The sequence below is a fragment of the Equus caballus genome, chromosome 5, assembly GCF_041296265.1.
Source record: "Equus caballus isolate H_3958 breed thoroughbred chromosome 5, TB-T2T, whole genome shotgun sequence".
Lineage (NCBI taxonomy): Eukaryota > Metazoa > Chordata > Mammalia > Perissodactyla > Equidae > Equus > Equus caballus.
The window spans coordinates 87,132,438-87,160,191 of NC_091688.1; the positions used below are offsets into that span (position 1 = coordinate 87,132,438).

General features: G+C 33.4%; 1 protein-coding gene across 19 annotated transcripts in view; it reads right to left on the bottom strand.

The window, feature by feature from the left end:
• ADGRL2 (adhesion G protein-coupled receptor L2) overlaps positions 1–27,754 on the bottom strand; it is a 595,411-nt gene that overhangs the window by 208,030 nt on the left and 359,627 nt on the right. For all 19 annotated transcript variants that reach the window (XM_070267443.1, XM_070267427.1, XM_070267430.1 and 16 more), the window contains one exon: positions 10,256–10,297. The gene's annotated coding sequence lies outside the window, so the exon portion shown is untranslated. The remainder of the gene's footprint in view (positions 1–10,255; positions 10,298–27,754) is intronic.

Sequence of the window (27,754 nt, forward strand, 5' to 3'; positions counted from 1 at the left end):
TGAATATCAAAGAGTGTACTGGAAAAGGTCATGCTCATTTGTTTACTCAAGTTCCCGGGTACTCCTGACTGTTGACATCTGAGCACAGAATAAGAGGTCCCTCCAGGAAGTGTCATTTGGGCATGACCTCTGCTCACACACTCCACCTTTCTGCCTCCATTCCAGCCTCCTGTAAGCATCCCACTTTTTTTGTTTTTAACTAGGACTTCTATTAACTAAACTGAAAGCTCCACAAAATCAGGAATCGTGTCTGTTTTCATCTTTGTATATTATAAAATGCTTGATGTAATAGACACAAAACAAACATTTATTGAGTTAATCCGTTTGGCAGATATATTCAGCAAGTTTTTCTTTTGTTTTCTAAGTATGGTCTAAAAGAGTGTCTTTGATTCCACATATAGACTACAGCAGAGAGTTTCTCTCTAAGGATTGCCATTATTTGTTACCTTTTTCTATAATCATGTTTCCTATCTTTGAGTAGATACAAAGACCCACTGCTTCCACCTTGAAGCGATTTTTTACTTGAAGTAAGAAAAGTAGCATGATTTTTCTTTTCAGGGTATAAAGTTGTCAATTTTTGCAAAATGATAATTGCATAAATTGAGTTTGTAATATGGAGGACCATGGTAGAATTTGAGATGTTACTTCTTCCTTTTCCAAGGTGAACTCTAAACCCACTTTCGCTTGTGGTCCCATTCATTTGTATGAATATGAATAAGGCCAAGCCACAAGATAACTATAGAAGAGAAGTAAATGTTTCTGCCAGTTCTTTCACATAGTTGGAGGCAGTAGTTAAGGGGACAACCTAGTGCTGAAATCTACTTGTCAGCTTTACACTGAATAAACTGGATAGGCTTCATTTATTTTTACTATTATACATACTGGAATATCTTTAGGACATTTCTGTAGCTTCCTAGGAAACAGACATACCATAACCTACAATAGATATAGATCTTCAAGAAGAAAATTCTTGAAAGACATCGTTAATGTTAAAGAATCACCATTTTACTTCAAAAAGGTGTAATTAGATTTTTTATTCAAAAACATTGTGATAATGGAAGACACAGTAAGAAATGTAGGACAAAAGATAGAGATAAGAAGTCTCAGGGAAGCTGTCACACAACCATTAATAAAAAGATGGGCCAATAGAAGTAACAGATGTCCATTATTCGTAAGATCAATTTAGGCACATAATAAAAATACCAATTTCTAGCCCACATGCCTATAGAGTTTGCTTCAATAGATATGGTCTGGGGACTGATAATCTGTAATTAAAAAATGCCACCTGATGCACAGCCAAGTTTAGGAACCATGGACTATATACTGGGGATAAGAAGAGAGTATAAAGCAAACTTTGTTCTCAACAAATTCACAGTCCAGTGGGTTTGCTAGCATGACTATGAATGCTTGAATTAGAATGATGAGAAGCTGATGGTTATTGAAATACTTCAAGTAATAAAAATAAAGCCAAAACTAAAGTATTAATAGTGGGAAGAGAGAGTAGAGCAGACATTTGAACGACTAAAGGGTAGATTGGACACACAGGGTTGTTTCTTCTGAGAACTCTCTCCCTAGCTTGTAAATGACTGTCTTCTCCCTATGTCTTCACATGGTCTTCCTCTGTGAGTGTCTGTGTCAATCTCTCCTAAGGACACTGGTCGCACTGGATTAGGGCTCACCCAACGACCTCATTTAACCTTGATAACCTCTTAAAGACTATCTGCAAATACACTCATATTCTAAGGTACTGGGCTTTGGGCTTCAACACACAAATTTCGGGGTCACGTGTTTCAGCCCATAACACCTCACTAGAAAATAAATTAAAATGGACCAGCCAGTCCTTAACATAGCATAAAGTGCTCAATAATTGTTACCTTCTCCCCTTAAATTTCAGTCCCGTCCTTTCCACTTAGGCCATGTAAAATCTCAGGTAGAAAGTAACTGGAAAATATTACATCCAGGAAGGGTTTCTTGATGCAATCCCTCTAACTATCGGAAGTTTAATTGTCAAAATACTAGTGGTCCTCAACCTTGTCATAAGGAATAATCTTAGGTAATCTTTCTTACTTTGACCTGCCTCAGGAATAAATCCGAGGAAAGAGGTACATTCTGGTGAAGGCAGTGCTTCAAATGAACTCACCCAGGAATTCTTCCCAATTCCCTTCCATTGTGGCGGAAAAGGTATTAAAGGTATTATTCCTCTGTTGTCTTCTAGGACTATCAGCATGCAGAGAAACCATCTCAGAATTTAATTTTCTTTTTATAAGTGTAGTTATCAGGACCGTTTTGGTTGCAAGTTACAGAAACAACTCAAGTAAGATTTAGCAAAGGCAATTTATTGGTTCATGGATCCCTAGAAAGTTTAATAACTGGAATTAAGGCTCAGAATCAGCATTCCTTCGGTTCCATCAACCAATATATTCTCCCTTTGCCAAAGAGTCTGTTCCATAATTCCAGGTTCAAAATTATGAGGACAGACTATGATTGGCTCAGCTTTGGCCAAGTACCCAACATAAGACCAATCAAGGGTTCAAGGTCAAGTAACAACACAATTCCTTTCTAAAACTTTTCAAAACATAAATTTTAAAGATATTTGAAAGTCCTTGAGAGTTTGAGTGGAAATATCATGCTGCACAAATAAAGGATATTCTAATAATTTATAATATACTTATTATTTTGAGTTTTTAGCTAAATGGAATCTGTCTACAAAAAATATTAAAGTTTGAAAAAAAATTGTATATTTTAGCCATCAATGTATGTTTTAGTATTTTTAGTCTAATACTATATTTACAATCTTACTTGTTTGTTTAAATTAAACAGAAAAGTACCTATTCATATTTCTACTTTTTGTGTTCACTGAGGTTCTTATAGCTTGGTAGATAAATGTCATAATCAAATTCCATTTCAGTGTAATTAGGTTTACTTGACTATACTATTAATTTCCAACGTTATGGAAGAAAAGGGCTTACATGTTATTTCTGAGGAAATTAAATACTAAAAAGAGAATATTTTTGAATATAATTTTATGTGCAACAAGGAATGAGAATAAAAAAGAAGGGGACAAAAAAAGAATTAAAATGATAATTCCAATATTTGAAGTCTGTGAATCTGATTCTGCTTTTTATCTTTCTTCACCTGATTCTTGTTCATTTTTCCCTTTTTTTACAATGTGTCTGTGATTTCTGATTGTAGGCTTATATTCATGGAATTTTATCTGTTAAAATTCTTGGAGGATGGAATAAAGACGGGCTCTCCAGAGCACATTTTCTTTTGATTCTGCCAGACACAAAAGGTACAACTAGGGACCAGTTTAAACCAAGTTTTTTTTTTGTTTTTTGTTTTTTTTTTTTGCTGAGGAAAAGTCATCCTAACATCTGTGCCTGTCTTTCTCTATTTTGTATGTGGGTCGCTGCCACACCATGGCTGATGAGTGGTGTAGGTCCGAGTCTGGGAACAAAATCCACAAACCTGGGCCACTGAAGCGGAGCTTGCTGAATTTAACCACTGTGCCACGGGGCTGGCCCCTAAACTAAATTCTTAAGTTGGAGTCTTTAGACCACTGAGGTTGTGTGAATTATTGCTGAAAACACAGTAAGGTTGGTTTACGATTATAAATTTTCAAGGGAGAATGTTTTTTCTCTTTAGTTATGCATTTAAGACTTGCAATTTTCCTTGCAGTCCTTCATGGGATGGATTTATTTGTAGATCAGGTTAATGATGGGGATATTTCCATTTTCATCCTAACACTAAGCCCTGGGCTTTGTCACTTTTCCCCTGTGCCACCAAGGACATGAAAATTGAAATTCGTGTTCACCCCATTCAGTAAATGTCCTTAGGGTAAGAGATATTTCAGTTCTCAGCAAACCTTTGTGAGAAAAATCATAATGTTCTCTAAATTAATGTAGGAAAAAATATTGATAAGATTCAACGTCCATCAAATATAAAAAATCAAAGCAAACTAAAAATAAAAGGAAAATTTCTTAACTTGATAAAGGATATCTGTGAAAAACCTACAACTTAATGATGAAATGTTCAAAGCATTTTCTTTTAAAAATCAGGAGAAAATAAGATTGTCTGTTATCATAATTTGCATATAATACTGGAATAGAGGTCTAGTTGGTGGAGTACACAAGAAACAAATGAAAGTAAGGACCTGGAAAGGAAGAAACAAAACTGACATCATTCACAGAAGATATGATTGTTTACACAGGAAATCCAAGAGAGAATACAGATAAATTATGAGAACTAATAAGAAAGTTTAGAAAGCTTGCTGAATAAAATAAAAATACAAAAATTATTTGTATTTCCACATACCAGAAGCAAACATTAGAAACTCTTACTTTACAAAATAAATCATTAAAAAGATATAATTTAAAAATATTTTATAAAAAAGTATTTAGAGATAAATCTAACAAATTTATGGGAGAAATAAAACATTATAGAAAATCTAAACAAATGGAAAAATAAACCATATTCTTGGATTGGAACACTGAAAGTTATAATACAAGTATCAATTCCCTTCAGATTGACTTGTAGACTCCAACAAATTTCAATCAAGTTTTGCGTGTGTGTAGGAGGGGGCAGTGACAAGCTTTTTCCAAGGCTTATGTGGAAGAGAAAAGGGCCCCGGGAGACAAAATACTGTTGAAGAAGAAAAAATAGAGGAACTTTTAAAGTTACTATAAAACTATAATAATTTTAGCAGTGTAAGATTGGTGAAGGGATAGACAAATTGACCAAGAGAATAAAACAGAGAGCCAAAAATTAGACCATAAATATATGGAAACTTGATTCATGAAAAGGGTAGCTTTAAAGATCAGTGGGGAAAGTGTCAGCTATTCCATACATGGTGCTAAGACTACAGTTTCTAGTTTTTAAAATTTATTTTTACCTTACACTGTATACAGAAATTTCAAATGGATTAAAGACTTAATATAAAAACCAGAATGTTAAAACACTTGGAAGATAAAGGGTAAGATTTCTTAAGTAGGAAATTTAAGATATAAGCAAAACTGGAAAGTTTGCTAAGCTTAACTGCATTAAGATTAAGGGCTGTGTTCTTAAAAGGGCACATAAAAGAAGTGAAAAGATAACCCACCAACTGGAAAAAGACATTTATGACACAGATAAAGAACAATGGATTAGTATAGATATTGCCTACAATTCAATTTTTAAAAATTGGTTAAAAAGAATTGGTACCTCATAGAATAGAAAACACTAGTTGTCAGTAAAATGAGAAAAGATGCACAATCTCATTAGTAATCAAGGAATTGAAAATTGAAACTATGAGTTTTTATTTCACATTTACAAAATTGATAACAAATTTTAAAGTATCTGACAATATTAAGTGCTAATAGGAATGCAGAACTCTTGGGACATTTATCTTTACACTCCTCGTAGAAGTGTAAAATTAATACTTTATACAACAGTTAGGAATTATCTAATGACTTTGAAATTTTCCATACCCTATGACTCAGCAATTTCATTTTCAAACATATATGATAAAGCAGAGTTTCTGAACTTTGCACTATTTGCATTGTAGGTCTGGTAATTCTCTGTTGTGGGGGCTGTCCTGTGCCTCATAGGATGTTTAGAGCATCTCTGGCCTCTACCTATTAGAAACAAGTAGCATCCCCCAAGTTATGACAACCAAAAATATTTCCACACACTGACAAATATTCCCTGGGGCTAAAAATCAGTCCAGGTTAAGAACTCTTGCCCAAGAGAAATTTTTTTACGTATCTACTTATACATGTTCAAGAACGTTTATAGCAGCACTATGTGTAATAGTGAAAAACAGAAACAAGAAACTGGAAGCAACCCAAATATCCATCAACCTTAATGACAAGTAAATTAATGTCATACAACAGAATACTATACAACAGTGTAATCTAATGAATTATAGTTATGTGCTGCAAATGATTGAAACTCAAGAACTTAATGTTTAATGGAAAAGTCACAAATGCATGCATTTTTATTTACATATTATTGGAAACATGTAAACATAAAATAATATGTTTAGTGATGCAAATACATGAGGTAAAATTACCTCATGGAAAAGCAAGGGATGCAGAAAATTCAGGATAATGTTTAGCTCTGGTTGAAGAAAGGGCTAAGGAATTGTAGAAGGGTACACAGAGAACTTGAAAGATCACAAGTGACTCAGGGATTCATGAATTGTTATTTCTTATTGTGTATGAGAACTTTTATTTTTTAGCTACTAAATATTAAAAAGCATTTTTAAAAAGAAGTACTATTTTAACCTTGTAAGCTGTGTTAAACAACTCAATAACACAATAAATGTCTTTTTATTTATTTAATAATTTTGATTTGTATATTTGAACTGATATAAAGCGGTAATAAATCATTTCAGAAGCCAACTTAGGACATTGCTTAGAAAGTTTGGAGGGTAAAACTAAAATGGATTAACCACTCATCAAGAAAGATTGTCTTCAAAACCAATGGCTAACAGGTAACATATTCAATTAACTGCTTTCAAAGCTGAACTTTTTTAAAATTTTTACTTTTAATTAATTAATTAATGTATTTATTTTCTTGTGTGTGAGTGAGGAAGATTGGCTCTGGGCTAACGTCTATTGCCAATCTTCCTCTTTTTGCTTGAGGAAGATTGTCGCTGAGAGCTTTTTATTTTTAAAAACAGGATAGACTAGTGTCAGTAATCAGTGCAGAGTGAAGTCCCTTTTGTAAAAAGCCCATCAATTGTTTTTTGCTAATTAGGATGAATATTATTCTTGTGAAATGAACCAAAAAGTTGTATGAAACCGGAAGTCCCATAAGAGCTCTGTAATCTACAGGAATAATTGCATGCAATTTTAATTGAAGGAAAAGGAGAGGACTGTTTTTATCTTTGCTTTTTTCAAAATCTTAAATGTAATCAAGCTGTTGGCCAATTAACAATGCTTTAATATTACTATCATCTGACCTAAAATTTGACATTTGATGCATTGGAAACTGTTGTGGAATTTTAAAAGATAAATAGCAAAGTGACTATTGACTATAATTAATTCCAATATAGAACTTTTGTCATTAATGAAATAAAGTAACAAGTTTTTATTAGTGTTCTCAGAAATAAAGTGCATTTAATTGTTGTTGATTGAAGATTCGAACGCTGTGACTATTCACAGGAATATGCAGCCATTCTTTGTTCATTAAGTACAGCAGGAATTGGGAATATGAGGGAAAATTAGTTTGTTCAAGTGCAGATTAATTACATTGAGAAATTTGCTTTATTTATCTCTAATCTCTAATCCAAGTTTTAGAAAAACCTGGTAATGCTGAAGATTTATTCTGTTTTAAAGTTCAGTTTTAATAGATACATGTGAGCAAAATATATATTTACATTTCAATTCAGTTCACGCCATAATTCAGAACTGTGGCTGCTTACTTAAATTTGCACTCTTACAAATTAGAAAGAAATAGTTGGAATGAGCAGATGTTTTATTTATCTACTAATTTGTTACACTGACCCTGATCTTAGTTAGGGACAAGAGGTTACGTTTGTTTATTTTCTTTCTAGAGTATCATTATATATTAGTTGTACTAAAAATGTTACAGAGTGACTTTGAAAAAAGAAACTTATGAATTAAAAATTTTGATTCCCCGATATATCAGATTAGCATCTTCACAGAATAAATTTATTAGAAATATACATTTCCATACACAAATAGAATTTGTCTCCCTAGTCTTTATGAAAGGCTAATGCTAGGTTTTCTCTGACACACCATTTAGAGTATTATCTCCTTTAAAGCGAAGTGAGAAAATTTAGGTTATATTTTAAGGTACATTTTAAAAATAGTAAAATGGAAAGATTATCAATATACACAATATATAATCTCTCATTTACTTGATATAATTTGGGTGAGACTTTCAATATAAATGAATTTTGCAAATGAATGGAATTTACCCTCTTAAGTATTAAAACCTTTTTCATTCTAACAGTTCCAAATCTCACAATATTATCTTGTGTTCTGTAGAGTCAGTTAAGGATATATCATTTTATTGCAAAATTCTAGGGCTTGAAAGGAATTTAGATTTTATCAAAAATCTTCCAGTATAACCCCCTATTTAACAGATCAGGAATTTTAAACCCAAGCATTTGATGTATCTTACTTCAAACCATACAGCTTGTCTTTGCTACCTCAATTCTTACTGCTGGTGAACAGGTGGGAACAGCATAACTTTTCAACGCATTCCCCGCTCTCCCTCTCAGCTTTTATAGCATCCCTTCTGGTTTGTGAGCCAGACAATCGGAGAACCAATTTTGTTACAATTTTATGTAAACTGGGAGAAAGAGGTATAGAAATGAGGATTTGGAAAGCATTAATGTGAACAGTATTAGATGCTTGCAAGAGCACCTTTTTTTCCCCCCTAGACTTCTTCCAAAATTGTTGACCTATTTTCAGATACAGTTATTGGACACACAAGCTATAACTACAATTTATACTTTTATGCTAGTTTTCACCATATACTAAACTTCTCTTGAGAAGAAATAATTTCAAAAATATTCTATTCGTTGTGCTATTTGTTATGTTTACTATGAATAAATGATTTATTAACAATATTTTAGGTTAAAAGCAATTCTTGTGCTAACATTTCTTTGTATTTTCCTAGTTGTCTATTACACTTTATTTTCTTTTAATCTTGGCCCACAAAATAATTCTGCACATTGAAGTTGCAAAGATGGCAGTTGGGTAGATGGATAAAGTGCACAGATTTTACATTAAAGTTTTCTGTTATTATTGAGTAGTTTGATCTACTAACTTAAAGTGTGAGTTTATTTTAAAAGTTTTACCTTCATATTTCAGCCTTTTCTTAGCTAGATCTTTTCTTCTTCTGAAAAAATGTTCATAAAATACCAAAATCTTATATACTAAAAACCAATGTGAAGATGGAGATCTTTTTATTTTAGTTTTAAAATGTTTATTTTTTCACACATATGTGTGCATTCTAGGAGTCCTTTTGTATTGCAGTAAAATTAATAAAAGTAATAGCTTTATCCTTACTCTAAATCCTTCATTGTTTTATTTTTTTTACCCAACTAATCTTCTGGGATTAGGGAGAAGGATTTTTTTTTTAATCATATAAGATCATTTTGATTTTGCAATTGGCACAACCAAGTATTTCTTCAATTTTATATATACATATTTCAATAATAATCAATATACTGTTTTGAACAACCTATTATTCAATTCATGCTTTTCTGATTATAATAATAATACATATTGATTATAGGAAATGCAGAAAAAGAAGAAGGAATGAAGGCTATTAAACTACTCGTGTTTCCATTGCTTTGTGCACCTTTTATGAGGCCCTTTTGTCAGCCTACAATAGGATTCCATTCTCACTCCCCTCAATCCACAAGCACACGTTTACACAACATATAGTGTATGTATTTTGTGCCCTGTTGTTTCACTTAACATAGCACTTTTTGATGACTGGTTTATTTCAATGTGACTTTTTTCTACAGTGAGAAATTCCTTCTTCTTATAGGGAATACCCAAGAACCACTGGAGAAAAAAAAAAACTTCATAGGGGACAGTAATAACTTGCTGAGAAATATCATTTTACATTGACCTCTTCTATTCAGTAAGATTAATTTTTATTGTTATTTGAATTGTAGAGAGGTTATGATTAAGACTAAAATTAAATATTACCTTTTAAGTCATAAAAACATAAAGACAGTAAAACTATATATTTAAACAGAAGTGTACAGTAGCTAGCTTGCCTAGGAGAAGTTATGATATATGCTCTTAGAAAACAAACATTTTTAAGTTCACAGATGCTGAAAAGCCCTGGTCAAACATAAATTACAATGTTTTTATGTAACAGTAAAAATTCCAAAGGACTCTTACTCACCCGCTCTCAGTATGTATCACAGATATGTTTTTTCTTTCTGCTCATAGAATATAAAACACGTTTATTTCTATATCGGTGTATTTTTTTAAAATAAATTACCCCGGAAAACAAAATGTTGAATACATTATGCTCAATACAATCCAACAGAGAAAGCAAAAACCTTTTATTCCCTCTGAAGAGCCTGGAGCTTATTTGGTGAGTATTTTGGAATTCTTATAGAATTTGAATGCAGCATCCATTTATTTCAAGGGTGTAAGCTGCCTTATAATTATCAGATCACTCAATGTATTTAGCAAATGTTATTCCATTTTTATTATAACAATTCACTTTTCTTGTTTGTGTTCAGTACTATCAAATATAGAAAGAGCTCTTTACTTACCATTCTGGGAAAGATGAAATTTATCATTGTGCCATAAATACCCTGGAAAAGCAAAGAAAAGAAATATTATTATTTATTATACCTCCATCCACAGGGATCCTAACTGCCAAATGTAATGCATCAGCAGCAAAACAAAAATGAGGTAAATCTATTGCAGAAAACACAAATCAGTGTTCTAAGAATTCTTGAACGTGTATTACATGCCTTTGGACAGACTTACCCGAGCATTAAGCAAGTGTTGTGATAAGTACTTTCAAAGTCAGGAATAAAACACTTTATTTTCCCCAAATAAATATTATAGGATTAAGAGAATATTGTCAATAGATTTTTTTTTTCCTCCTCCCGTTTAGCTCAGTTGAAGTTTTCTTCTATACAGACGAGACAGCTATACCTGAATCTCTTTAAGGGAAGGAAAATTGAGGGGTATTCTACTTTTTTGAAGTCAATATTAGTGACCATTACATCTATTTTTATGTAAATAAACTCCCTGTTTGGAATCTTGAACTGAAAATCTGATATAGAAGTTGAGAAACAAAATTAGGAATCCAAGCTCCTACTTTTTTTTGCATGAAATAAAAGATATTAAAGACATTTTCTTATTGTTTTCTGTTGATTAAAAACAAGATTCTAATTGCATCACATGATAAGAGTTAGAACAAAATTGTATTTTGAAAAGGTGTTTGTTCTTGAATGTAGTGTTCTTTAAAATTTTTCAATTAAGATTTACTTTCACATTTAATAATTTAATACAAAATAACCTTTCTTAGTGTCAATACTTCTAATATAAAGGAACATGTCAGGATGTAAGAAAATATGCTTTTCTCATATCCCAATAATTAATGTTATTAAGTCTTGGTCATTTTCTGTTCCTTTATTTTTTTTTCAAGTATCATAATCTTAATTCAGAGAAAAACACAGAGTTCATCTCCCTCTGCTAAAACGAGTTGATGGCTAAGAAAATTTTAATATATAACATACGCAGAAAAGGGATTTGCTTGAATTTTTGGATAATTGCATTTCAGACCCTTCAACTTTATTTTTTGAATGAAGTAATTTTGAATAAAAACTATAATGTGTTAAAACTATAATGTGTTAAAAACTATAATGTGTTAAAAACTATAATGTGTTAATGTAACTTGGAATCATTATTTCCAAGAAAGGTAATGTTTCTGTAGATGAAAACTAGCTAAAATTTCTAACAACAAATATTGATGTTCACAAAATGTACTGACTTTTTACTGGAGAATAAAGTTAATATTTGAAGGGTGTACTACTTAGATTTTCACATAGAGAATATCTTATTTTTTAAACATTTTTACTCCTGAAGAACATTTGAGTAGTAAATATGGAAGTCTAAAATTCTGCAATGATTCAGGAATTCTCCCCATGAATGTAGTTTCTTTTAAGGAAACTTTTTTATATTTAATCATAAATATTAATAATTTATCTAAATTTTTTATTTATTGATTTTTTTTTTTTTTTGAGGAAGATTAGCCCTGAGCTAACATCTGTCACCAATCCTCCTCTTTTTGCTGAGGAAGACTGGCCCTGAGCTAACGTCCATGCCCATCTTCTTCTACACCCAGGATCCTAACTGGCAAACCCCAGGCTGCTGAAGTGGAACATGTGAACTTAACCACTGCACTACCAGGCCAGCCCCTATTTATTGATTTTTAGATGAAAGATTTTAATGGAAAAAGCTTTAACCTTAAAAGTACTTTATTGTATGTGGTGCTTATTCTTAAAGAATTATTAATACAACTTTTGATACTATAACTCGTATTTATAGTTTCTAAACTGCTAAAAAAAAAAAGTATTTTTAAGCACCAGCTCCTGAAGAGGGCAGCACGTTCTAGATATTATTGAATTCCAAGCTCATATATGACAGCTTTGGCTTTAGTATACTTTTTTAAAGAACTACAGGAAAAAAATTAGATATTTTTATAGACATGTGCTCCCATGATACAATAAACCAGCAGAAATTCTAGGCAGCTACAGACCAAGGTCAAAACTGTATTTGATTATTAAAAGAGAACATTCAAATTAGACACCTAAAGCAATGTATTTAGAAAGGGAACAACAAAATACTAGTAAGGAGACTTTCCATGAGGAATGTGTTTTATCTTAATACTGTGGATAACTTTTCCTATTGGCAGTGCATTGACTGTCAAAACTACTAAAGGGTTAGATTTAATTATCTCACTTCTTGTACATTTCATCTCAATTGCTATGGCAACATTCAGTTGCCTCAGCAGCAATGCACACTTTAATCAGATATTTCCTCCTCATTTCTCTATGAGCCAAAACTGTGTAGTCAAATTTACAACCAAGTCCTGATGAATCTGATAATGCTTCCTACAATTTAATAGGCAACTTGCCTCCGCCTACACATATAAATATTTTCAGAGAGGCTTGTAACTATTGGACAAGTATAAGACTTGATAAGAATATACATGTGGACTTTCCTACTTTATTGATTTTTTTTTTTTTTGGCTATTTCTGTCACTATTCCTTTATTAGAAGTTTTTCACCAATTTGAAACTCACTCTAGCAAGTTACTATCATAGGTCACATGACCTCAATAGGAGAGCCAATGAGTAAAGGAAACAACCTCCAACATTTAAATGTCAACCCTTCTCAACAAGCCTATTGAATTATTTATTTTTTATCTGAATATACTTTGAATTGGCACAGCAAAGAGCCTTTCTCTATATCTTGAAAGCAGGTAAGAGAAGGAGGGAAAATAATTGAAAACAAAGCAAAAGCTGATATAGGAGGAAAACTGTAGAGTATTAGACTTAAATGGAGGGCCAAGCATGAAGAAAATTTGGTTAAGCTTCAGGAATACAGCAATTTTAATGAGAAGTAAAAGCATGATGCATTAAATTGTTGATGTCACTTGGGCGAATATCAACCGTCTACATTGTTGGATAAATCACCACTTGAGCATTTTGCAAAAGACTCCAGAAACTTTTGTGGCCATATAAGGAATATTCAAACTGTCTCCAAGTCTGATTTAAAGTGTTAGCTTATTATATTTTCATAAATGTTTGGAATTTTGCAAATAGTAACTATATTTTAATTTGATACTGTGTAATAAATTTTTTTAAAAATTGTAATTAAGAAGCAAAGTGATCTAAGGTCTTCCTAACAATTTTAGTGGCTGCTAAAATTTGTGTTTAGACAGCAAACATTTTATCCTGAAGTTGTGATAGCTCTCTGGTGAGAAATTTTACACCAATAGCTGACAGTAATATTTCAGCATGATTTTTCAGTCCCCACTTCGTAGCGTCTAGTAAAATTTTCATTATTGGAGATAACCAAAAGATGTTTTCTTTAACTGGGTCTAACAGTCTGACATGTTAATAGCAATTTCTAGATTGCATCTTATGTATTACAGTATTACATAATACTAAATATGGCATTCAATCAAAACTTAATCAAACATTAAAAAAGATTATTTAAAATACAGTCATATATTTTTAACTTTAATTGAGCTGATTACTAGCTGACTATGTTCAAAATGTGGTTATTAAAAAGCTAACTTCTCATTAATGATGACGTTTGGAAGCCATATATCCTTAGGAGTAGCTGAAGGAATAAGAGAAGTTTAATTAAAAACAGAAACCTATACAAGAGGGGAAAGATGGAACCCAACTTTGGATATTTGAAGGACTTGTTATGCAAAGGAGACTATGAGTGTCTTAGAAAACTAAGACAAATGGTAGAAGTTCCAGAAAAGTGGATTCCAGCTTTATAGAAAGAAAAACTTAAAACAATTAGAATTGCTTAAACAATAGCACAAGCTATGAAGCAGCAAGTTCCTTGTCTAGACATATTCCATGAACTGTTTGCGTATGAACTCTTTTTTGCTGTTGCTTGAATTCTTAGACAACATTGTAGAAAATGTGGTGGAACCACTCCACAAATTTAGATCTGGGAGTTCAGATGAGTCATTTCTCAATGAATTTTTCAAGTACTCCCAGAGCTTTATGTTGGTATGGAAACCTTGCAATGATCTGCAAACGGCATATTCAGCAGCCAGTTTACAAATCCTACTCTGGAGAAACGGTCTAAATGAGAAAAACAAACAGTTCTTAGTGAAGAGTTATCCAAAGCCTCCAAGGAGACATGTAAATTGGTCCTAATTGGCATTCTTTCAAGAACCTCGTAGATGCCAGGGAGTAACTGGGGGTGAAGAATGGGTTCCCCTTTCAGTCTTGACTTGGCTCTTCTACCTAAAGCTGGGGTGGTGCCAAACAAGGCGTATGTCACTGACTATGTTAGACTTGTTCTCTGGATGAAAGGAAGATTTTGGCATGATCCTCAAACTCTATATTCACTTAAGAAATAATAATTGCTCAATTAAAGATCCAGAGCTTTTCTTCTGTACCTAGAGAAATTAAAAGTTGAAAAGAAAATTGCACATCGTGTGGGAATGCTCATCTTCAGCAAGATGGCTGAAGAAGATAAAGGAAAGTTGTAACCAATTTGAAGATTATAAAAATAAGGAAATTACTGATCTTGAGTCAAAGTAATGTGTACCTTTTGTGTAACACCAGGTCCTGTAAAGTTCTAGTTTATGTTAGCTGGAAATAGTCTTTTTACTTAGCTTGGTTTTGAAGTTTCCTTGTGTGATCCCGCTCTCAAATCACACTGAAGGAAGCAAGGGGCTCACAAAAGGTCTTGCATGGTATCTAACCTTAATGTTCTCTAGTGCTGTTGTTTGGAGCATAAGATCTTTTGAAGAGTGGCTGTCTTCCAGAAGCATCTGTTTCTATCTAAAGAGCTGATAAGTGGTTTTCAGCAACAAGAAAAGCTAACTTTTATTTTTACTTTCAAAGAATATGGGATGTTACATACTTCAGTAAGTATTTTATCTCCCCTGCCCCTCCAGGCCTCTTCAAATTAGACCTTTACATTAACTTATGTTGTTTAAAATTCCACCTGCAGAGGTTTTGCTGGCAAATGGTCTTGAGACTTGTTTTCAAAATGCTCACCCACAAAAGCTTTTACTAGCCAGTTCCATTTGGTTGGCTGTGCTCCAACATAGTCTCTGGTGAACACAAACATTAGCTATAGAGAAACAGAAACTTCCATGGCACCCTGGAGGAACTTTTTGATCCAGAAGACACTACTAGTAAACCAAAGTGTCATTGCAAATTCATGAACGTTTCCTCATGTCATGAATAACAGTGGGAGGAAAGGGCTGCATTTGTGCAATGATTGTTCCATGTGTGTAAACCTAGTCCCCAACTTGAGATCAAACACTGTCTTCAATCAACAAGTATTTATTTAGTGCCTACCATGTCTAAACTTAAGGAGTCAGAAAAGGATAAATGTGAGCTATTTTAAAAGTCTGATATTTGTTAAATGAATGAAAAAGACATTACTGGCCTATAAAAAAACTTACAATCATCTATAGGATTATAAACTTAACATGAAACAAAGCACAGTATCTCTGCCTTGTCTCTGTTAATTAAAATGTTTAATCTATTTCATGCCACAAAAGGTTTCAATTTCAACAACATTACTTCCTTCATTTAAGTAGTTTTAACAAAACAGAAGCACAAATCGCATAGCTTTATCCAATATGGTGCTGCACCCCTGCATCTACCCACTTGCACTTGCCTGTGGAGATGAAGGTATCTGTACTGAACCATTATTGTCTGGTTGTGAGCTTAATGAGGGCAGGGAAAGTGCATTTTTGTTTGCATTTTGGCTAGTGCAACAGTGCCTGGTAAACGATAAGCATTCAGAAAATGAGTATTCAACGAATAGTGAATGAATAATATAAATAAGAGGAATGAAATGGTATTGACCTAAATTCAAGAAATATTCAGAAAGGTTAGTGTGACTTGAAATTGTCTTAGTTTGAGGGAAGATGTGGGATTTTTCACTGGGCCTTCAAAAGTGCATGTGATTTAGATAGTAGGTGGGAAGGAAATAAAGTATTTCTAGTGGAGTTAAGAACACGAGCAAAGGGATTGCTTTGAATGAAAAGATATTAATGAAAGGATTTAATTCTTCTTGATGGAACCATGGGTTCTTATGGGTTAGTGATTTTGTTTAGTTTAGATTCATGGATATTGTAAAGGAATGTTTCCCAAACTTTAATTTGCATACCTGGGGATCTTGTTAAACTGTAGGCTCTTGTAGGTTTGGATTGAGGTGTGAGATGATCTGTTTCTAAAAAGTTCCCAGGTGTTGTTTGTGCTGATGCTAAACTCTGAATTGCAAGACTGTAGAGGATCCTTAAAGCTAGACAGGGTCATAAGGGCTTGATACTGCAGGCATTTGAGAACTACTCTATGTTCTCTGGCAGTTGTGGCATGATGAAAACTGCATTTAGGAAAATTAGTGCATCAACCTCATGAAAATTGTGCTAAAGAAGAGAGAATGTGGATATAGAAAAACCAGCTGAGAAGCTATCTTACGCTTTATCTGCATATTTCACAGGTTTGGTGCTCAATGACCTATTGATTGATTAGTTTGTATGGACATGGTCAATTCAAAAGCACTTTCTCGGTGGAATAATTGTGGGCCCACTGGCTTTTTGAAAACAGGTCAAGTTTAGGTAAAACACATGGGGAATCCATGAATGCTCTTCCCCTCTTCTCCATCTGGAAAAACTGTATTCATTCTTAAAAAGACTTCAAATGTCAACTCTTCTGTTCTTATACTATAAAATTGTAATTATGCCCTCACATGTATCTCTCAAACTCTGATCTTATTATATCATAATGATAATAATAATAATTAGCGATAGTAGTACAACTGGTGTTTTTGAGTGCTTATTAGTAGTGCCAGGCAAATTGCTAAGTTTCATAATTAAATCTTTATAACCATGCTGTGAGGAATACTGTTATTATCGTCCCCATTTTTACAGATAAAAAAAAAGAGCTCTTGCATGTCCTAATGTGGTGTTGGGTCCATACCAATAAATATACTTATTCAGAAAATGCTCAACCAAAATGTGTTCCAAGAATCACAGATTTCTACTTTTGCTTGATAGCTTTGTCTTTGTTCCTCGAGCTCCAACAATTATAAGAGTGGCTGAGAATTAGTCAGTGTAGACTATGTCCCAGGTAGCACTTTAAGCAATCTTCTTGTGTTGTCTCATTTAATGCTCATAATAATCCTATGATTTGGGTGTTATTTTAGTCTCATTTTACATATGAAGAAAACGAGGCACAAAGAGATTAAATAATTTGTCTATGTTTCCTTAGCTGTAGAGCTGGCGAACTGTATTTTAAACCCTCTCCATTGGGTTGCTGACCTTAGCCTAAGTTGTCCTAAGTGATGTGGAATTCTGAGTGTTTTCTTAAATGAACGTCATAAATTTCTTCAAATCATAGTATTTGTGAAAAGTTAATTTTCTCACAAATTAAGAAAGAGTCTATGAAGTCCAAGAAGGCTGATTATTATTTCTTGGCTTCTATCAGGATGCCACAATGCCTCATTAGGAGGAACTTGCCACAGCAGACACTTAGACATGAGGCAAAACCTTTCCAATGAAAGGCCAGGAAATCTCAGATAACCTGAGGCCCCCATACTCCTCAACTCTCCAGCCACACTCCAAACTCCTCATACCACAACTTAATTCCACAAAAGAATGGAGTATTCCCCAAGACAGGAAAGACATATTGGAAAGATAGTTTGCTTTAAACTTTTTTTACCTTTAGAGAAAGATAGTCAACCTCTGTGATCCCTTGCTAGTAATAGGAGTAATAATGACAACCTTCCAGCTATCTTAAGTACCGGATATGATCAAAATTATTACTTGATTGACCAACTAAACTAGCAATCAAATACAAGTAGAATATATCTCTTTATTCCACTACAAAAGCTTTATTCTAATCTAAAATTTTAATATTTAAATTCTAAATTGACAAATTTGATATTGCAATGTCATAATTTCTGAAATTATACACTTTCATATTTTGTTTTAAAGAGAATTATCCAGTTTTCCCAAGTACACCAACATGCTTTTGAGCAAATCCATCATTGATAATGCACATTCAACCCCCACTCCATAAATTTCTTGCTGCTCTAATTTTGGCTGTGTCTGTTGCAACCCCAGACAACGAGGACATTGAATAGACGCAGCGATATCTATGTGCCATCCTAGGCTTCTCCTCATGCGTGGCCTGCATGGCCTGTTCTTGTTGGAATTCACTTCAAGTTTATGCAGGGAGGGAACATTGTAATATATTACTTGGCATGCTATTTGAAAATAATTGTATTACAGCAATGTAAGTAAATATATAAATGTTACCTGTCTACACATTATTTCTACTAAGTTTTCTGCCCATAGGGAAATACCATAGTTTTCTGTTTAGATAATATTCATTGATATTTTAATACCTATTATAGATATTTGGCTGCTTCCTATAAAGCATATAAAGGGTCTCTAATATAAAACAAAAGAGAAAACCATCATTACAACCATCTGTATCATACGTTTGAGAGGTCTTGATTGTATTCACTAGAACTCCCACAAAGTATGAGTGGTCTTTTTCATTATTATTCCACTTTATTTTTAAAAGAGGTGGGGGAAGACCCCTCTGCATTCTATACCTCAGATTCTGTTATAAAACTTATCAAAATAAAAGACTTTTCTATAAGATAACCTGAAAGCTATTTCAGGATTGTGACAAAATTTTGTGGAAGGTGTTGAATTTGAAATTTCTTAATTATTTTCTCATTTTGAAACAATTTCAAATCACAAAAAATGTTGCAACTACAGTACAAATAACATTTTCCCGAAATTACTTGAGAGCCGTTTTCCAACATGATGATCCATTAATCCTGAATACTTTACCATATTTTTCCTACAAACAACAACATTTTTTAAATAACGGAAATACAGCCAATCAGAAAATTGATATATTATTACCATGTCATCATCAGACCCCATTCAAATGTTGCTATTTGTTTTCATATTGTCCTTTATAGCAAAAGGATCCAGTGCAGAATCAAATATTGCATTTACTTATTGTGCCTCTGTAGTCTCTTTCAATCTGGAAGATGTCAGTTTTCCAATGATTTTCATGGATTTGACATTTTTTAAATTTACAAGTTAGCTGTTTTCTAAGATGCTCCTTATTTTAGATTTGTCTTCTGCTTTCTCGTTATTAAATTCAGGTTATCTATCTTTGGCAGGGAAATCATAAAAATGATGCTGTGTTCCTCTTATAGCATCCTATCAGTTGGCACATTACTTGTGTTGTTAATATTGATCTCATGATTAAGGTGATCACTGTAAAATTGTTCTTTTTTCCCTTTTATATATGTATATTGTGAGGAAGTGCATTAACTTTTAACCTATTTATCTATATCAGTATGTACTTGTGGATATCCATTTTATCCAGTGTGTTATAATCTGCTGTTTCTATTGTTCACTTTGATCTTCAAGTAGTCTCGGATATGGCCAGTGTGAGCCCCTTTAATCTGACTTCTTCTTTCTTTGACATGTCCTTGGCATTGTTTGAGTGCTTTCATGCTTTTGGCACAATAAGATATTCTAGGCTAATTTTGTGTTTTTCATGCCCCAGCTTTGGAATCAGCTGTTTCTCCAAGGAGTCCTAGTTTCTTTTAGTTGAGAATGATATTTAAAAACCAAGATTTGGGAGGTAGTTATGCTCATTGTTTTGGGGGTGTCATTATTATTAGGATCTGGGACCATGGAAATATATGGATGAAAAAATTCATCTATCTATCTTTATGTATATATACACATATTAACACATCTATATTTATCCATTTCTATACCTATGTCTATATCTGTATCTATGAAACACCAAGAGTTCATATTAATACCCCCATTTCCAAACCAACACGACAGGATCTAGTGTAGTTTCTCTCTTTTCTTATTTGTAACTATTTTCTCCAACAATGAAAACCCTATCTCCCATTATGCTTACTATGTTTACTTATTTGATCAATCTCCTTGTCTGTAACCAATGTCCTATTGCTGCTGAACACTCCATCCTCCACACAGATGCCTTCTCACCCTCCTTGAGCTCCAACACTGCTCTTTAGGCTGCTGAGGCTGTTCCCTCCCACACTCCCTATGGACGCCCACCTTACTTGTCTCACCTAATGGGTTTAGGACTAGATGGTTCAGGAAAGAATGAGAAGGAAAAAGAATAGAAGGGAATGGGGAAAGAATAATGAAAAAGAAGAAGAGAATGAGAAGAACTTGAAATACTTTTGAATTGCTTTCTTGCTTGCTGTGTGGTTTCTAATGCTATTGTATATCACATATTTAACTGAAAATTTCTCTTTTTACTCAAAACTAAAAGCAAAATAATAAGTCTGTGTTAACTAACTGGACTTCATCTATTTGATAAATATTTTTTGAGTGCCTACTCTGTGCCAGTATAATAAATTTTAGTAAAAACCCAATTAACTGCAGTTCTCAATTAATCAATATATTTTACCTCCTTGCTGTTCAGGGAAACTGGCCAATTATAAAAAATCACATCCAAATTGAAGATTTATTCAAAACAGGGTCAGTCATAAAGTCAGTATGGATTTTACTGTAACTCCCACGACACATATTATACTATAATAAGAAGTGATATTCAGAATTATGACCCTAAAAAAGAATATGAAAATCAATCACAATCGAAATATTGCCATGCTCAATACAGACATTTTACAAATCTTTTCAACAAATATAGTTTTATTCAGTTAACCAAAAATTTTATTTCCCAAACAACCAATTTCTAGTTTATTTTTTCATTCAACAAATATTTATGAAAACTCTGTATATGTCAGCCACTGTTTAAGCAAATAAATATCTATCAAAATTCCTATTCTCATAGAGCTTACCATCTAGTGAGGGGGGAAAAGACAATAAACAGGCAATATGGGGTATGCCAGGTTATTACAAGTGCTAAGAAGAAAAATAGGTAAAGAAAGGTGAAGGAATAGAGCATGAACGAGTGGAGGTGATGGTAGGTGAGCTGTCTTAGACAGATGGTTAGTTTAGTTTTTTTCTTGTCATCAGTTTTTCATTTATTCAGTGAAAGTCTCTTTCTCAGGATGAGAAATATCTTATTCTCATATTTGTTTGCTGATTTTCTTTAGTATATTTGGGTCAAATTTATAATGAACTCTTAGCTGCATCTAAATCATTTTGTAAAGACTGGCAAGAGGCTGACCCCATGGCCGAGTGGTTGGGTTCTCATGCTCCCCTTCCGTGGCCCAGGGTTTCAGCTGTTTGGATCCTGGGCTTGGAGATGGCACCACTCATCAAGCCATGCTGAGGCGACATCCCACGTGCCACAATGGAAGCACCCACAGCTAAAAATGCACAACTATGTAACAGGGGGCTTTAGGGAGAAAAAGAAAAAAATAAAATCTTTAAAAAAAAAAAAAGACTGGCAAGCTATCAGTCAAGATGGTAAATTGGGGGAGGTAGAAAGGAAAGAAAGGGTTAATTGGGGAAACAGTTTGAGTGGATTTTTGAATTAAAAAAGAAACTTTCTTATATTGCTTGTGTTTTCTATGTTTCAATATCTTCATAATTTTTAAAAGCTATTTTTATTAAAAAAATATTGTCATAGCAGCTGAATGCTGCTTCAAACACTATGCTGCTAGAGCTCCTATGTCCTCCGACAAGAATGAATGGAAAATGAAGTGATTGAGATAGACAAAATCTGTACATTTTCCTATTGTTCATTAGCCACCTTCCAGATAAACATGTTTTACTAACTCCCACAAATGGTAACTCTATTTTAATGTACAGTCCAAAAGTCTCCTATTATTCTCAAGCAAAAATTGGTATTTTATTCCTTAGCTCAATAGGTATCTGTCTACTCCAATGATACCACTATAAATTTAAAGAATTGATATCATCGGTTAAAAGGAAAGAAAAGTAAGAATATGAAAGTGGATAGATTCTAGGATAGATTAGTAAACAGAAGTCAGTAGCATCCAGATGGAAAAGAAAGAACATTGGACAAGGGATTTTGAGTCCTGGCTTGAACTCTTCCTAGTTTTGTTATGTAATTTTGGGCAAATCACTCCCACTTTTTTATCTCCAGGCTTCTCCAAATGAAGGTGATGTTAGCTTGTCTAAAGTCACCATTTAGAAATAGGATCCTAGAATGAAAACAAACCAAAAAACCAATAAAAAAAATCTACCAATTTATGTGATTCAACACACACTTTCTCACTACCTATACAGATATAGTATTAAAGGAAAAGTTATTTTTCAGTCAAAGAAGAGAATATGTCGAATACTCAGTTATTAAAATTCCTTTTCACTAAGATTACTGTTCTGTTCCTTTCGATCCTTTCAAAAATTATAGTAATCCTCTCAAATGATTACATTTGAGAAAAAAGAAGGGTGGGAGAAATAGCTACTGTGTTTTTCTTTTGATCTTTATTTTTTTGATAGGGCTCACAAAAGATGACTACATTTTAATCATTTAGATTTTGCAAATGTTCAAAAATACATTTTGTGGAAAAAATCCTGGTACATTCTACATCACTTCTCAAATAATATTTAAAGAACAAGTTTGAATTAGTTTACTCATTCTCAGACAGAAGAGTAGGCAAAAATCTGTTATACTGTTTAAATTATTGGAAAAAAGAATCCAATAATAAGTTTTATTAACCATAATAACACCTTGACTTTTATCTTTATTTATTTATTTATTCACTTATCTTTATTTATGTATTTATTTACATTTATTCACAGTGGAGAATACTTTACACAATATGCATATAAGTTTTCTAATTCATTCTCAAAGGCATTTTATAAAATGTAGATTAAACAGTTTTAAAACTTTGTTTCTTTTACTCACTTTTCCTCCATAATATTTAGCATCCTATACTTTCAAAATGAATTATTCCTTTTTAATATATACCAATTTAGTATAAATATTATATGCATATATTTGCAAAAGCACAACGTCCATTGGCAAGGAGCTTACAATTGGTATTTTAGAAATCAAAATCAAAGGGCTGGCTGGTGGCATAGTGGTTAGGTTCGCACACTCTGCTTCAGCAGCCTGGGGTTCACAGTTTTGGATCACAGGTGTGGACCTAGCACCACTCGTCAAGCCGCGCTGTGGTGGCATCCCACATAAAATAGAGGAAGACTGGCACAGATGTTAGCTCAGCAACAATCTTTCTCAAGCAAAAAGGGGAAGGTTGGCAACAGGTGTTAGCTCAAGGCCAATAGCTCGAGGCCAATCTTCCTCACACACACACACAAAATCAAAGTGAAAAACTTTCCACGAAATAATAATCAGAATATACAAATAACTCTGAACTATCATTTTATTTATCCCTGTGCATTATAATATCATACTGCATTTTACTTTATTTTTTTTAACCAAGCAGTACTTCAATACATTAAAACATTTTTTCTGACATGTTCACATGCTTTTTATACCCAACTCTGAGTTGACGAACATAGATAAACTCATTCTGTTGGCCTCCAGCCGTTGTATAAGGTAAACAACATCTAATAAGTATTTATTAAAACCTCAACTACAAAACTAGCCAGCCAACCCTTAGATGGCAAATTTGGATTGGAAGGAAAGCAGTCAGAGACCTTGTAAACTGGCTGATATAATATACAATCACTGAGCAGCCTAGAAACCACAGGACAAAGGGTTATAATGTAGGGGTATTTGTTGTAAAGCTACATTTTCCCCACTTATAAATCATAAATACCATTTATGTTATTTCACATAAATTTATATTCAAAGGAGGAACCCTATTATGTGTCACAGGGCTATTATGAGGATAAACTGAGATCGTATTCATACAACTAGCCCTGAGCGTGTAACTAACAGCTTGGCTCTATTTTAAGGGTATTCATCCATTTAATCTTCACAAAAATGCCATAAGTATTAGATTGAACCATATGAAAATGTCATTTGTGTAAATGAAAAACAGTTGAATATCAGCAAAATTATGTCTCAACCTAATACTATTGTTTTTCTTGCCTTACAAATGAGGAAACTGAGGCACAGAGAGGTTAAGTAACTTGCCTAAGGAGAATCATTGTTTTTCCCATCTTACAATTGAGGAAATTGATGCTTAAGAAAGAATAAGTGACTTTTCCAAGGATACACAGTTATCTGCTTCTCAGAGAGATGGATCAAAAGAGGTTTTATCTGCTTATCAACTTTGTAAATTTCATATTGCTAAAAAAGTTAAACTATTTTTGTTGTTAATATTATGAAGTCTTCTCTTCCTAGCCTTGCATTGGGTCTTTCATTCTCCAATGACCAAGGATTACCAGGGAATGATGCCTTTAGTTATCAAAACAAAAGGCTTTCATATTTATCATCTTCTGAGATGCTTCCCCTCTGAACTCACAGGGTGACTTATGGTCACCTGTCCCTAGTTTTTTCTGTTATCAACTCAATGCTCAATGATCAAGGTACTGAAATCCTTTGGTTTGTTCTCAAATATTTCCTATGCTGTCCTTGGAATAAATGAGGTGCAAGGTCTATTGGAGACGACACAAAAAAATTCATGAAACATTATCATCTTTCAAGTAGCAAACAAAAATAATCTTCAAACATAATTTCGTGTGATTTAATCTGAGCTGGAACAAGGGACCTTTTAGAAGGTATGTACATACAGCAGAAGAAAGAGGAACCTAAATAGAGACGTCTGGTGCTTCTATCTTTTTGCTTTCCTGCTCTGTTTTCACCAATATCTCAGACACTCCATTGTCACAAGTTAGGCACTTTGAGGCGTTGTCTTTGAGCAGCATTTGATGCGCTGCAATAAGGCCAGGAGAGACATCTTCAACCCTGAAGCAGAGAACTCTACAATCTTTCATAGTTGCTCAGTATGTACTGCCTGTGCTACTCAGTGATACTTAAATACTGTTGCTGTTGTTTTTGGTAAAAATTTCACCTACAACAGTAAGATTTTACCTTCATGATTCTCCTGGACACAGAGGGTATAGTGGTTACTGTGCCTGGCTCAGGAGTCAATCTGTTTGAAACCAGACTCAACCTGTATTTGAAATCTCTGTCACTTAACTATCTGTGTGACTTTGGGCAAACTTCTTTACATCTCTATTCATCAGTTTCTCATTTGTAAAATGGGGATTATATTAGTTCCTACTTTATACAATTTAGAAGTATTTTAAATGGGATAATGTAAGTAGTGTTTAGAACATTGCCAAATTTGCTCAGTATTTTAATGGATATTGATTTCTCTTGAAATTTTGAGCGTATCTTAATTTAGCATTTTAGAAACACAAGTGCTTTCATGTGTTCAAGGAATACTTAATCATCCATCAGGAATAGGTTAATTTCCTTAAGAACTGATTCATCACACTCCTAGCATTTATCTTATTCCCACTTTTTTTCCTAGATATATCTTTAACATCCCACTTCCCAACATACACATACCATCTCAGTTTTCCCAGAATAAATACACTTCGTCACCAGTGGCATCTATCCTTGTCTTTTCCTTTCCTTCAACGTTGGCATGCATTTCATTCTATCTACGTATCACTTATTCATAACTGCTATATTACCAAAATAGAGATTAATTGCTAACACAGAGTAGCTATGCTGGGCGCTTTTCAAAGCAAAGAGAAATTCTCCCCTAAAATTAAAGCTGATAAACTCAAGGCACCTACAAAAACAAAGCTTCACTTATGCCTGCGTGTATGGAGTTACAACAACAACAAATTGCATGTAGATATCACACACAGTAACAGGGAACTTTGTACTAGGAGAAAAAAGTGAAATGTGAGTTATAAGTCACAATAGGCGAATAGAAGACTGTTAGCTCTAATTTTCTTTTTTCTTATAGAACCTTTTAATTACCGCATTTCTAATGCTCTCACATTTGCCAGTAGTTCTCTTTTTTATTCTTCTAATAATAGTTCCTAAGGTACATCCTATAAATTACCCCTTTCTTTTTCTTCTCTCTCTTTTCTTTAAACAATTCTGAGAAAGAGAAAGACAAAAAAAAAAAAGCAAACTGTAATTTTAAGCAACTCCTTCGGATTAGTGCACGTGCTCCTTCAGAAAAAAACCTCTCACTGTCATTAGCACTGTGCTTTCCTGCCCGCATTCTTACACATGCCGATTTGTCAGCTGCAGCCATTGCTGCTGGCCAGCTTTTTTCCTATTAAGGCACCAACTCTAGACAAACAAAGCCCTTTCCATTCATTCCCTACATTCTTTACTTCTTTAACTTGTTCTAATTCCAGGTTTCCTCTAAGGACCCTCAATTTCAAAACCCTTCATTAGGCTGGCCAAAAGTACTTCACCCTTTCTGTTTCCTTTTATTCTGTAAAAGGCTAGCTTTCTCCCCAAACTCATTTGTTCAGTTTTATCTCTTAACTTCCTTACCTCTTACATCACTCTTTGCAAGGACAGTGCCTTTTTTTTTTAAAAAAAATTTCTTTAAGCCCTGTCCCTCTTTCTTTAAGATGCTTCTGGAAATCTCCCCTGTAGATTAGGTAGAACAGATAGGTGTTAACTACTGAACTTGCCAAACAACTTGACCATAAGTCCTACACTTGATAAAATGGCAACAAATCACAATTCAGAAATCCTGGGAAAAGCAGAAAAATTTGTGGTAAGAGTGACCCCATGGCAAATAATTAGGTATAAGAAGAATAGAAATAATTTTTTTCTTGCAAAGATAGAGGCATTCATTCATTTGTTCTTTCATTCATATCATACATTTCCCTGATCTCCTACTATGCTAGGGCTTAGAATGATAATAGCAATCCTAACAGTAAAATAGCTCCTTTCTGGAGTGTTCGTTTATGGGATAAGTTATTTTTTTGTTGCATTCTTTGCTTCCGTTCTTAACTCTTCTCATGACGCCACTCACAGTCAAAAGCTACACATAAGATATCCAACGCTTGGTTTGACATGTTGAATTCCAGGCCATCTCCCTCAAAATCTTCAACCAGAGTAGTTTAAAGTATGATTATAAAGATATGGCTTTGAAAAGTGAAATGTTTTAATCTCTCTTTTCCCTTCCCTGGTTTTTCCATTAATAGAAGAAAAGTCCAAGAGTTTGGCAATATAAAGAAAAGAGAGATAGCCATATCTCAGATAACAAACCTTTAATGAGTGAAATTGTGACTCCTTAGGAAATTACATTTAAACAACTAAATTATGTTTCGTATGTTTTTATAGATTTGGTTTAAAAACTACATTTTTATGGTCAACGAACTAGATAGGGAATGTATTATTTCCAGTTTAAAAGAGAAAAATGTTAAACAAGTGACACAGCTAGTAGGCAAAGGCAGGATTGAAGCTAAAATGTGGGTTTTCCAAACCCTGGCCCAATTTTTTTCCACAGTAATACATACTTTGCCTTTTAAAAATGCACATGCTAATGTAAACCTACGGCAGTAAAACTTCAGCCTTTTGTCACACAAATAGTAAAATATTCTATTCACGGTTAGCTTATGTTTTATATATTTCATAGATAATAAGATATTTGAAAACTAATTTTTATCAAAATTTGGCAAAGTTC